Raw genomic sequence first — 12400 nt, 5'->3', positions numbered from 1 at the left:
ACAGACCAACCATTAGATCAAAAAACGGTAATATAGACTATCTTCTTAATATTTAAATGGACCTTTCATAGTTCAGTCGCTTACAGCGTTATTATCGATGTTTCCCGAACCACTAAAGTTCGATCCCAGCTCTGGCTGGTTAGGTTGATGTTGCGGGGTAGAATTAAGGTAGCTCGCGTTGGACCATGACTGGACCTCAGTATTCCGCTGACGTGACTTAGCCCGGTATTCTGTTCCCATTCTGGGCCAAGGCTAAGTCACAGTCCAGAAGGAAAATGGAAAGGTTTTCCGCTTACGTGACTGAGCCTCGGTATTCCGTTTACGTGACTCAGCCTCGGTACTCCGTTTTCGCGACAGCATCGGTATTCCGCTTACGTGACTCAGCCGTGGTATTCCATTTGCGTGACTGAGCCTCGGTATTCCGTTTACGTGACTGAGCCTCGGTATTCCGTTTTCGTGACAGCATCGGTATTCCGCTTACGTGACTCAGCCTTGGTATTCCGTTTACGTGACTCATCCTCGGTATTCCGTTTTCGTGACAGCCTCTGTATTCCGCTTACGTGACTCAGCCTTGGTATTCCGTTTACGTGACTCAGCCTCGGTATTCCGCTTACGTGACTCAGCCTTGGTATTCCGCTTACGTGACTCAGCCTCGGTATTCCGTTTACGTGACTCAGCCTTGGTATTCCGTTTACGTGGCTCAGCCTCGGTATTCCGCTTACGTGACTCAGCCTCGGTATTCCGCTTACGTGACTCAGCCTCGGTATTCCGTTTACGCGACTCAGCCTCGGTATTCTGTTTACGTGATATCCACTATCAGCTTTTACGACACCTTCCAGAATCTTCCTTGAGGGTGCTTCTTCAAATTTTTAATACCATTTGGATTTCCGGGAATTTTTCTGTTTCATGGCAAAACGCTATTATTGTCCCCATCCCAAAGCCCGGAAAGGATTCTACCGATCCAAATAACTATCGTCCTATTTCCTTAGCCAGTTGTGTATGCAAGACTATGGAGAGGATGATTAACGATCGCTTAGTCTGGTTTTTGGAGACTAACGAGTTGATAAGCGACATTCAATGTGAATTTCGAAAGAATCGCAGTACTGTTGATCATCTTGTTCGTCTAGAATCCTTTATTATGAACGGTATCGTTAATCGTGACCATGTCGTATCTGTCTTTTTTGATCTGGAAAAGACATATGACACTACTCTGAAATATGGCATTATGAAAGATATGCATGGATTTGGACTTAGAGGTCAGCTTCCTGACTTTATTCGTAAATTCTTAGACCATCGACACTTCCAAGTTCGGGTTGGGGCTACCCTATCTGACTACTTTGAACAAGATCAGGGGGTTCCTCAAGGCAGCATTTTATCAGTTACTCTCTTTAGCATTAAGATTAATAGCCTTGCCAGAGTTTTATCTCCTAGTATGAATGCGTCCCTTTTTGTGGACGATCTTGGTATCTCTTGTCGAGGCAAAGGTCTGCACACTATTGAGAGACACTTGCAGCTTTGCCTTAACAAAATCCATGCCTGGGCACTGGAGAACTGATTTAAGTTCTCCAAGTCGAAGACTAACTGTGTAAACTTTTGTCGGAAGTACTTACCCCATGAAGGCCCCAAGGTATTTTTAGATGGGTCCCCCATCAAGGTTGTGCCGAAGGCAAAATTCCTCAGGGTGATCTTCGATAAGCACCTTACATTTAAATCTCACATTAATTATCTTAGAGCCTAATGCCTAAAGGCGCTTGATATTTTGAAGGTTGTCTCTAGTGCTCGATGGGGAGGGGATCATGAAACCCTACTTCAGCTCTATCGAGCACTGATTCGTTCTAAGCTAGACTATGCCTGCAGTGTTTATGGAGGTGTGTTACATTCCCAATTGAAGAAACTCAACACTGTACATCATCAGGCCTTACGGTTGTGTTTAGGTGCTTTCCGCACCTCTCCTGTGGAGAGTGTATGTTGAGGCAAACGAGCCTCCCCTGAAGCTTCGAAGAACTAAACTATCCTTACAGTATATCACCAAGCTTAGAGCCAATCCATCCAACCCAGCCTTTGATTGTGTCTTCCATCCGGAATTTGAAGACTTATATGCTCAGAGGCCATCCATTGTTCCTCCACTAGGTGTCCGCATCCAGGAGCTTGTGCAAACAGCTGGACTTGGGCTGGATACTATCGCCCCCATACGCATAAAGGAAGATCCACCGTGGTTATATCCTGAGCCTCAGGTTGATACCTCGCTCTCCTCCCTGGAGAAATCTTCCACCAACCCTCTAGTATACCAACAGGAGTAGTAATATGTGTTCAAAGTATCCATTTTATCACCGTATATTCACTGACGGTCCCAAGGATGATGATGGGGTGGCTTCTGCCGTTGTCCTTGGGCCCAGAACCATTTCAACTCGGTTTCCAAATTCCTGTTCTGTATTTACTGCGGAAGCCAAGGCAATTTTGTGCGCACTCCGGTCCATCCCAGAGTTCGGAGGTAGCAGATTTCTCATCTGCGCTGACTCCCTTTCCTGCCTCCAGGCAATTCGGGCTAGTCCGCCTGTACATCCAGACATTCTGTCTATCAGGGAGCTGTTCAAACAACTTAATGACGATTTTATCATTGTCTTTTGTTGGGTATCCGGGCATATGGGTATCCCAGGGAATACTGCTGCAGATGAAGACGCTAAGGCGGCTCTGCATTCCGTTACTACCCAAACTGACGTTCCATATTCGGACTTGCGTTCACTTATTTGCTCCTATATCAGGCGCTTGTTTCAGGCTCAATGGGATGACCAGACAACCAACAAACTGCATGATATTCGTCAGTTTGTTGGTCCAGCACCTTCCCTTTCACGGCATCGTCTACGCTCTTGCATTTTGAGGAGGTGTCCTAGCGGTCACACACGTCAAGCACATATTGCTTGACTGTGGCGACTTTGCTCCTGCACAAGATCTCTTTTATCACGTGAGCTCTCTTGCAGAACTTTTCAATTCTGTAGAAAGAGATACTATTTTTGATTTTCTCTCTACCATTGGTATGGCAGGAAAGCTGTGATTTTAAACTACCGTCTGTGTTTGTTATGTGACTTCTGATATCCTTTTTTGACTGACTAGTAAATGAATTATCCGTAGTATATCGACTACTTGACGTTTTATTGTCGCGATAAAACTGAAATATTGTTGAAAGCGACGTTAAAACTTTCACTCACTTACTCATATTCCGTTTACGTGACTCAGCCTCGGTACTCCGTTTTCGTGACTCAGCCTCGGTACTCCGTTTTCGTGACTCAGCCTCGGTATTCCGTTTACGTTACTTAGCCTCGGTATTCCGTTTTCCTTCTAACATCTGTACACCTGACTACAGTCATGAAAGTGAAATATTCTTGTGTATGACAGTAGGCAGTATTCGATCAAAATAAATAAATAAAAGATCATGCGCATCCATCATCCATCATGCGCAACTCCGCCTTTCACTTTGATTACTTCTAGGCTGTTGTTGTTGCTGATACTGTCATTTGTTGGGGTTAGAGTGAAAACCTTTCGAACTTCAGCAATGTTTGGGTCGGCGGGCTCCACCCTCAGGAAGACTGGGTTAGTGGAGAGGAGGTGATAACTGAGACTCACATGCGCGATGTCTTCTTCTACAAGCTGATCGATGTCACCCGGGTCAAAAGACGCATTCAGTCCGAGTCTAAGGGCGAACAAATCACAGTAAATACCCAGTACACTCGCTAACAGAATCAAACTTAGGCAGTATCCGCGCGATACCCTTGGGTAAAATGTCTTACTCCGGGCTGATGCTTGAGTCACATAGTTCCAAGATTATAGGGGGGATCTGTCCCTGACTAACCCTTGTCGTCAGTATAGCACCATGTAGTAAGGCTGTGGGAATATGGCGCTAACCAACTGGCTGACTAACCCCTAACTGTTCATAGAAAAATTGTTTGTTGAATTGGTGTTAAACAATGAACTCAAGAAGTTTTCGCGGGTGGAGGAAATCAGACTGCTCAAATCAATGGAGTTAAGGCTCCATCGCAGTTAACTAACGAGAGCTGGATTCGATCCCGAGACATTGGCATAGTACACGTATGAATGAACCATCTAAGGTCACATATATACCTTTAAAAGAACAGAATAATTTATCCTGGACATTTTGCTTCCTAAAACTTATATTGTGGTTATTCCTTCGCTGTTATTTTCCGCTCAGTCCTCAAATTATAGTATTGTCACCGCCTTATCCTTCCTTCAAGGCCTCGACAGCAACTCTGACGTTCTAGAGCAGGAAGACTTAAATGATAAGAACCGAGCGGATGGTAATCCATATACTGCTCCAGTTGAGGGCTGTGTCTTGAACTTCATGTCAGAATTGATTACCTAGTGTTAGCGTAGCACACTAGCCCAGCAGGATCTTACCAATACTTGAGTCCAAGTGCAGCCCATGCTGTATTCCTCTCCGGTCGTACACGGGGAGTTCTTCAGACAAACTGCTGATGGTCGTGTGTTTCCCCGGGGCTCTGCCTTGTATCCTCCAACCATAATGCTGGCGTTTAAGTGAAATAATGTCGAAGTTTGTTTTATTGTTGAATAAAGGGACCCTCGCTAGCTCAGACGACTAAGGCACTGGTGACTGTGGCTTTAAGTCAGGATGGTTGTCGGGTACCTGACGGAGGCCACTGGATGACTCTAGACTCTAGACTCTCCGGTTCTCCAAACCAAAAAAACATAAACAAAAACAAAACAAAACAAAAAAAAAAACAACAACAAAAAACAGAACTGTGTGAACATGTACGGCCTCAAAACAAACGGATCATGTAAAAATATTGAAAAAATGTTTATACTTCCCACCATAATGCTGGCCAAGATCGTATAAGTAAATATTCGTGAGTACGGTGTTAAACATCGATCAAATAAATATTAAAAAAATTTAAATTTAATTAGTGTGCACTTAAACTACGGATTTGTCACGGTCTCAACTCGGTTTATGATTGTTACATAATTTGTATGTATGTAATAATTGATTGTATGTAGACCTAACTCTCTATTACATGTGACCGCATGTAAATTTTCTGCTTTTAAGTGCACATATGTCACATATAACTGGGGTCGCTGTTTATGACGTCAGTTTGAATTTTATGACGTCAGTTTAAACTCTTTGATGGATCGGCTTTTCATAATGAGCGTCTGAGAATGGGTCAACGACTCATAATGGACAGCAACCTCAGGTTTGCAGCACCCCGTATATGTTGTGTCATCCCTTTGGGGCACTCGCGCGAATTCTAGGTACAACAATGGCATTATGGTCGAGAATGTTCCATACAAATCACAAATATTATAACCATGTTACAGGACGGTGCTTGTCACGAAGTCACTAAAAACTACCAAACAAAACCACCGCGAAAATGTCGTGAAATCCCGCGTTATTTGCGGATGTACACCCATGGTGACTGGGAGTATGGATATCCCGCAAATTGTTGCACTCAATCAGATCATATCTTACAAACAAAGCATGGAAGGGCACCATTCTACCAATCAAATGCCACAATCACCATGGCTTGACCGCAAATTGTTGGACTCAACCATATCGGATCTTACAAACCTGGCTATTTCGCCCAATCACATTAGTTCTTACTCAGGTACTCGGGTTACTCAGGCACTCGGGTTACTCAGGCACTCGGGTCTATCAGTGACACGTGCAACTTGGGTCCGTGCAGTTATGGATTTCAGCCAAGGCGGTTGTTGTCCAACGCGGATCATCAGGCTTGCCGTTTGCTGTGCTGTGTTGTTGCTATTTATTATACATGGCTGATGTGTTAACGTCGTCTGGATTGTGTATCATCATTTTTGACAGGTCACATGATAAAATTGGACTTTTTCTACCTTTATCGATAAAAGAGTTCGAAATCGAAACTCCCCGATTATGCCTAAGATTTATCGTTGACAGATGATCACCGTGACCGAGGGCCGGGGTTACCACCCCAGCACGGCGCAATGACACAGGAACCTGCCACCATTGAGGTTGGTGTGAGTTGTAGGGACGATTGTAATGTTGAATGGATGAATCAGATCTTGATTGGACGATGGCAATGTTAAATGGATCGATCAGATACTGAATGGACGAATGAGGTCTGGAATGGACGATTGTAATGTTGAGTGGATGAATCAGATCTTGTTTGGACGATGGTAATGCTAAATGGATCAATCAGATAATGAATGGACAAATCAGATGTGGTATGGGCAGTTGTAATGTTGAGTGGATGAATCAGATACTGAATGGGCGAATCAGATGTGGAATGGAGGAATGTAATGTTGAGTGGATGAATCAGATACTGAATGGACCAATGAGGTCTGGAATGGAGGATTGTAATGTTGAGTGGATTAATCAGATCTTGTTTGGACGATGGCAATGTTAAATGGATCGATCAGATAATGAATGGACAAATCAGATGTGGAATGGACGATTGTAATGTTGAGTGGATGAATCAGATACTGAATGGGCGAATCAGATGTGGAATGGACGATTGTAATGTTGAGTGGATGAATCAGATACTGAATGGACGAATCAGATGTGGAATGGACGATTGTAATGTTGAGTTGATGAATCAGAAACTGAATGGACGAATCAGATGTGGAATGGACGATTGTAATGTTGAGTTGATGAATCAGATACTGAATGGGCGAATCAGATGTGGAATGGAGGATTGTAATGTTGAGTGGATGAATCAGATACTGAATGGGCGAATCAGATGTGGAATGGAGGATTGTAATGTTGAGTGGATGAATCAGATACTGAATGGACGAATCAGATCAGGAATGGACGATTGTAATGTTGAGTGCATGAGTCAGATACTGAATGGGCGAATCAGATCTGGAATGGAGGATTGTAATGTTGAGTGGATGAATCAGATACAGAATGGACCAATGAGGTCTGGAATGGAGGATTGTAATGTTGAGTGGATGAATCAGATACTGAATGGGCGAATCAGATGTGGAATGGAGGATTGTAATGTTGAGTTGATGAATCAGATACTGAATGGGCGAATCAGATGTGAAATGGACGATTGTAATGTTGAGTGCATGAGTCAGATACTGAATGGGCGAATCAGATCTGGAATGGAGGATTGTAATGTTGAGTGGATGAATCAGATACTGAATGGACGAATCCGATCTGGAATGGAGGATTGTAATGTTGAGTGGATGAATCAGATACTGAATGGGCGAATCAGATGTGGAATGGAGGATTGTAATGTTGAGTGGATGAATCAGATACTGAATGGGCGAATCAGATGTAGAATGGAAGATTGTAATGTTGAGTGGATGAATCAGATACTGAATGGACGAATCAGATCTGGAATGGAGGATTGCAATGTTGAGTGGATGAATCAGATACTGAATGGACGAATCCGATCTGGAATGGAGGATTGTAATGTTGAGTGGATGAATCAGATATTGAATGGACGAATCAGATGTGGAATGGACGATTGTAATGTTGAGTGGATGAATCAGATACTGAATGGGCGAATCAGATGTGGAATGGAGGATTGTAATATTGAGTTGATGAATCAGATACTGAATGGACGAATCAGATGTGGAATGGACAGTTGTAATGTTCAGTGGATGAATCAGATACTGAATGGGCGAATCAGATGTGGAATGGACGATTGTAATATTGAGTGGATGAATCAGATACTGAATGTACGAATCAGATCTGGAATGGAGGATTGTAATGTTGAGTGGATGAATCAGATACTGAATGGACGAATCTGATCTGGAATGGAGGAATGTAATGTTGAGTGGATGAATCAGATACTGAATGGACGAATCAGATCTGGAATGGAGGATTGTAATGTTGAGTGGATGAATCAGATACTGAATGGACGAATCAGATCAGGAATGGAGGATTGTAATGTTGAGTGGATGAATCAGATACTGAATGGACGAATCAGATCTGGAATGGACGATTATAATATTGAGTGGATGAATCAGATACTGAATGGGCGAATCAGATGTGGAATGGACAGTTGTAATGTTGAGTGGATGAATCAGATACTGAATGGGCGAATCAGATGTGGAATGGAGGATTGTAATGTTGAGTGGATGAATCAGATACTGAATGGGCGAATCAGATGTGGAATGGAGGATTGTAATGTTGAGTTGATGAATCAGATACTGAATGGACGAATCAGATCAGGAATGGACGATTGTAATGTTGAGTGCATGAGTCAGATACTGAATGGGCGAATCAGATCTGGAATGGAGGATTGTAATGTTGAGTGCATGAGTCAGATACTGAATGGGCGAATCAGATGTGGAATGGAGGATTGTAATGTTGAGTGGATGAATCAGATACTGAATGGACGAATCCGATCTGGAATGGAGGATTGTAATGTTGAGTGGATGAATCAGATCTTGATTGGACGATGGTAATGCTAAATGGATTGATCAGATAATGAATGGACGAATCCGATCTGGAATGGACGATTGTAATATTGAGTGGATGAATCACGTACTGAATGGACGAATCACACCTTCAATAGGCCAGTGCGGAGTTGAATGAGTTTGTCTGCCTATTAGAGTAGCTTAAGAGACGCACACAGTCTCACCACAGCTACAGTTATTTTTCCCCACAACAGAAATTTACTCCGGTGTCCTGTAAATCAGATGCATATTAATTATGCTGTCATGATATCAAATGTTCTGAACAGCTTCGGTGGCCTAGTAGTTAGAATCTCCATCTGGAAGTTGGAAGATCTCGGATCAAACCCAGGTCTCATCCCATCAAAAAGACTTTAAAAATGGTGCTTGTTCCTGCAGCTGCATCGATTGGCACTCAGCACTGAGCAAGAAACAGAACATGTTGGTCCGGTGACGGTATAATGTGACTGGACGAGGTTTCCTGTTTCCAGCATTATACTTCAGTGGCGGTAGAGGACTATTTCTATACCCACTTCGTCGTCATATGACTGAAAAAGCCACATGAAAAATATTTCGATTTTCAGTTCTCGAACTCCCGTGAAGATCTGGCAGTCTGCCGGGAAGGTGGCGCTTCGATTTTCTAACGACAGTGATGCCGGAGGATTGCATTATGGTCCCCACGTAATACACTATGTAAGTCTGCCAAGTCGCTAACATCCATGCCAGTATAATGAACTGAACTTTAAATATATTACTGGAGGGCCATATTTCTAGTCTATATTTATAGTCTTTGTTTAATAATGTCATAAATGAGCATGTAACACAGGTTTGATAAACATTTTTTTCACTAGAATTTGTTCTTTTCAGCTAACAAATGTATTAAACGTCAACTTGGATCATATTTATGTTTTTAATATTATTATAATTTAGGGTTAAATGCATATGTTCCGATTTAAATAACAAATCTACATTCAAATAAATTCATTAGACAAGCATCACATCCTTATTTAGAACATTATTATGCAACAACGATAAATACCAAAAGTTGGTCCCAAATACCCACCATACAAAAATATTTCCAAATACCCCTTTCTCTTGGCCCCAGTCGCTGATGGCTGTACGACTTGAACATTGACCAGTAGCGTGAAGTGGAGTCGGGTCGATATTTCACATACGGGAACTCTTAAGACCTTACGAGACAATGGAATTGATTTGATTCTTAAGCACTAGCGTATGCCGAGCTGTAAGCTGCCATGTAAGCCTAAATTTTTCCATTTTTATCCAAGGTCTGGTTCCTTCCAACATTAATCCGTCTGTTTGATTTGATTTTAGACAATCTCACTTGGGTATCGAAAATGATTCACTGCGTGCTGGTTTAAACATCTTCTTCTCCACGATTCGGAGAAAACATTATCAAAACCATAGTTATTCATTTATTTTTTAGCTCGCCTGTGCGAAGTGAGGAGAGGTATTGTGAGAGAGGGATGAGATGCTGTGGGCATCCAGTTTGCTTTGGCCAATCACAAGGGTTGCAGTGGCCATCCATAGTACAATCGCAATATATAGCCGGTAGCGATTTGCAAATCGCAGACCAAAGAAGATTTATTTACCTCATAGATTAACCTTTCCTCGGCCATTGAAGTAGCAATCCATAGTGCATGGGTTGCAAAATTCAGTTCGTTATTTGCACATCAAAGACTTCTGTGGTAAATGTGTGCACGGACTCTCAACAATGTCTTTTTACCACCGCAATCATTTACAACTCCATAGCATACGAAGTCACTGCTCTGCAATCCTTACTCATACGATAGACAGTTATAGTTATATATATATATTATTTTATAATCGTAATTCCGGCCTGTCTGGTTGACTTAATGGAAAGATCTTAGCACTATCTAATACCAGTATACCAGTGCCAATCATTCTACTTTTTTTTACTTATTTTGGTTTAGAGGTCAGAGTTTGAACATATCATCATGAGATCTACCGGTAGTCTCCGATGGCCTTGTTTCTTTTTTTTTTTCAAGGACCAGCTTCTGAAAATAGAAAAATATCCAATTTTCAACACTTCCTTGTCCCATGGCACGCTGGAAAGATTTCTCAGTATCTCACATTTTGGCAAAACGCAAGTAAAGGCTTTAGCTGGAAAGGTTCCTCTGTTTTAGAAATCTCTCTCTGGGCAGAGCAAGCTGTTGGGATGGAAAAGGCTCGGCCAAGGGATTGTGCTCTCCCTGAACAGGTCTTCACACATTTTTGCCCCGTCACAAGCTGCTTTGGCTGGGAATGTTTCTCCGTTTCAGAAACTTCTTCCCCTGTCGCTTTCCTGCAAAGGCAGGAAAACATTTCTCAAATTTATAACCTTTGTCTCCTCACAAGCTTAAAAAAGATTTATCATTTTTTATATTTTTATCTTTGCAGAAAGTACAGTTGTTTTTGAATTGGTATTGCAACCGTCATGTGAAGTTTGCGGATGGCACCTGCTGCACATTCCCGGATGTCGTCCAGTCTGTTTACCTGACCACACCCAAACGTCTCCCTCTGCCAGAAACCGTCGCTGTTATGCTGTCTGGGTGAGTCTGATACTCCAAGTTCATGGTTATCCACTGATTATAACGATTCAGGGGAGACAAGTCTCAATGACATTCTAATTCAGGGGGAAATACTCTGTCCGGAATTATACTGTAATATCATTGTTTACGTGTTATTGAGACTGGTAGTCCGCCGTCTTTTATTAAAAGTTCTATGCCATCTAAATAATTTGTCTCGTCTCGTCTGTGTTACAGTCCTACATTGCGCCAGGCCACAGGAAGGGCAACACGTACAAACCACTGTGTTATTCCCAGCTGATTCTACTATAACCCATGTACTATTGCTGATAGTAACTGTAAATTAGAGTGTGTGAGTGCTTAGGGTTTCTGTAAGTAGAAGGAATAGGCTACAGACAAGACAGGAGGAACAGCTGATTAATGTCACACTATTTTTTTTACAGGTATAAGGCTCAAGTCATAATCAGTTTGTTGTATAGAAGAGTATCAGATCCCACATTTAAAATATTATGAACATAACTGAGGTAAAGTATATTTGACATTATAGGCTCGAATGGGGCGACAAGGATTTGTCATGACAACTGTTTAGCAGCTTTAACCTTGTTAAGGCATACACACCTGTGCTCTTTATAATAGCTGTACTGAAAAATTACATATTTTCAATCTTATTGATTTGCTCAACGTGTCATTATGTAATTCGAATATACGTTTTCATTAAAAATGTTTCTAATAACAACAATTCTGCAAGTCATGATTTGCCTGTCAATAATGTGTCTTTGTTTTAACAGCTCGATGAATTTGTCTCAAATGTTAATATAACTTTGAAAACATGTCGGGGATATTGTTTTTTTTTTTCTGTGGTGGAAATCCATTCGGCAATACTCTGCATAAACCAGTTCATGATTCTAAATTTACAGACAGACGTTCTATGTATTGTTCAGATCTCAGTTTAGAACTAATTTGTTTAGTTTTGCTGGTTAGTCATTTCTTACACATTCAAAAGGTATGTAGTCAAATAATAAACCTGTGGTGTTGAGGCTGGAATGACAGCTTGACACTGTAAGAACAACTGAGCACAATAGAACTTACACGTTTACTAAGTTGCTACTTTCCAGGGCCTTCAACTTTGCTTTACCGCCGAAACGGTCAATGTAGCATTGCTATTGGTCTTGTGTGGTATAATTAAACTTTTCAATTTTATTAGTCTTTGGTTTAGCTTATAGACGCTTTTATATTTCCACAGAATAAAGTCGGGATTGGGCATTCACTGCAAGCCTACGTAATATTAAATGCCTATAAGTATGCTCAGTCTGCGGTTCTTGGTTATTGGATGAAAGGGAAACACCTTGCAGCAGGATCTATCAATAACGTACGGCAAGTTTGGCATTAACAGACAAAAAACATTCTCGCACAAACTTGACCATACAGGTCAAACTTAGACGATT

The sequence above is a fragment of the Liolophura sinensis genome, chromosome 5 (genome assembly GCF_032854445.1).
Source record: "Liolophura sinensis isolate JHLJ2023 chromosome 5, CUHK_Ljap_v2, whole genome shotgun sequence".
Lineage (NCBI taxonomy): Eukaryota > Metazoa > Mollusca > Polyplacophora > Chitonida > Chitonidae > Liolophura > Liolophura sinensis.
Note: the sequence above shows the minus strand (reverse complement) of the source record.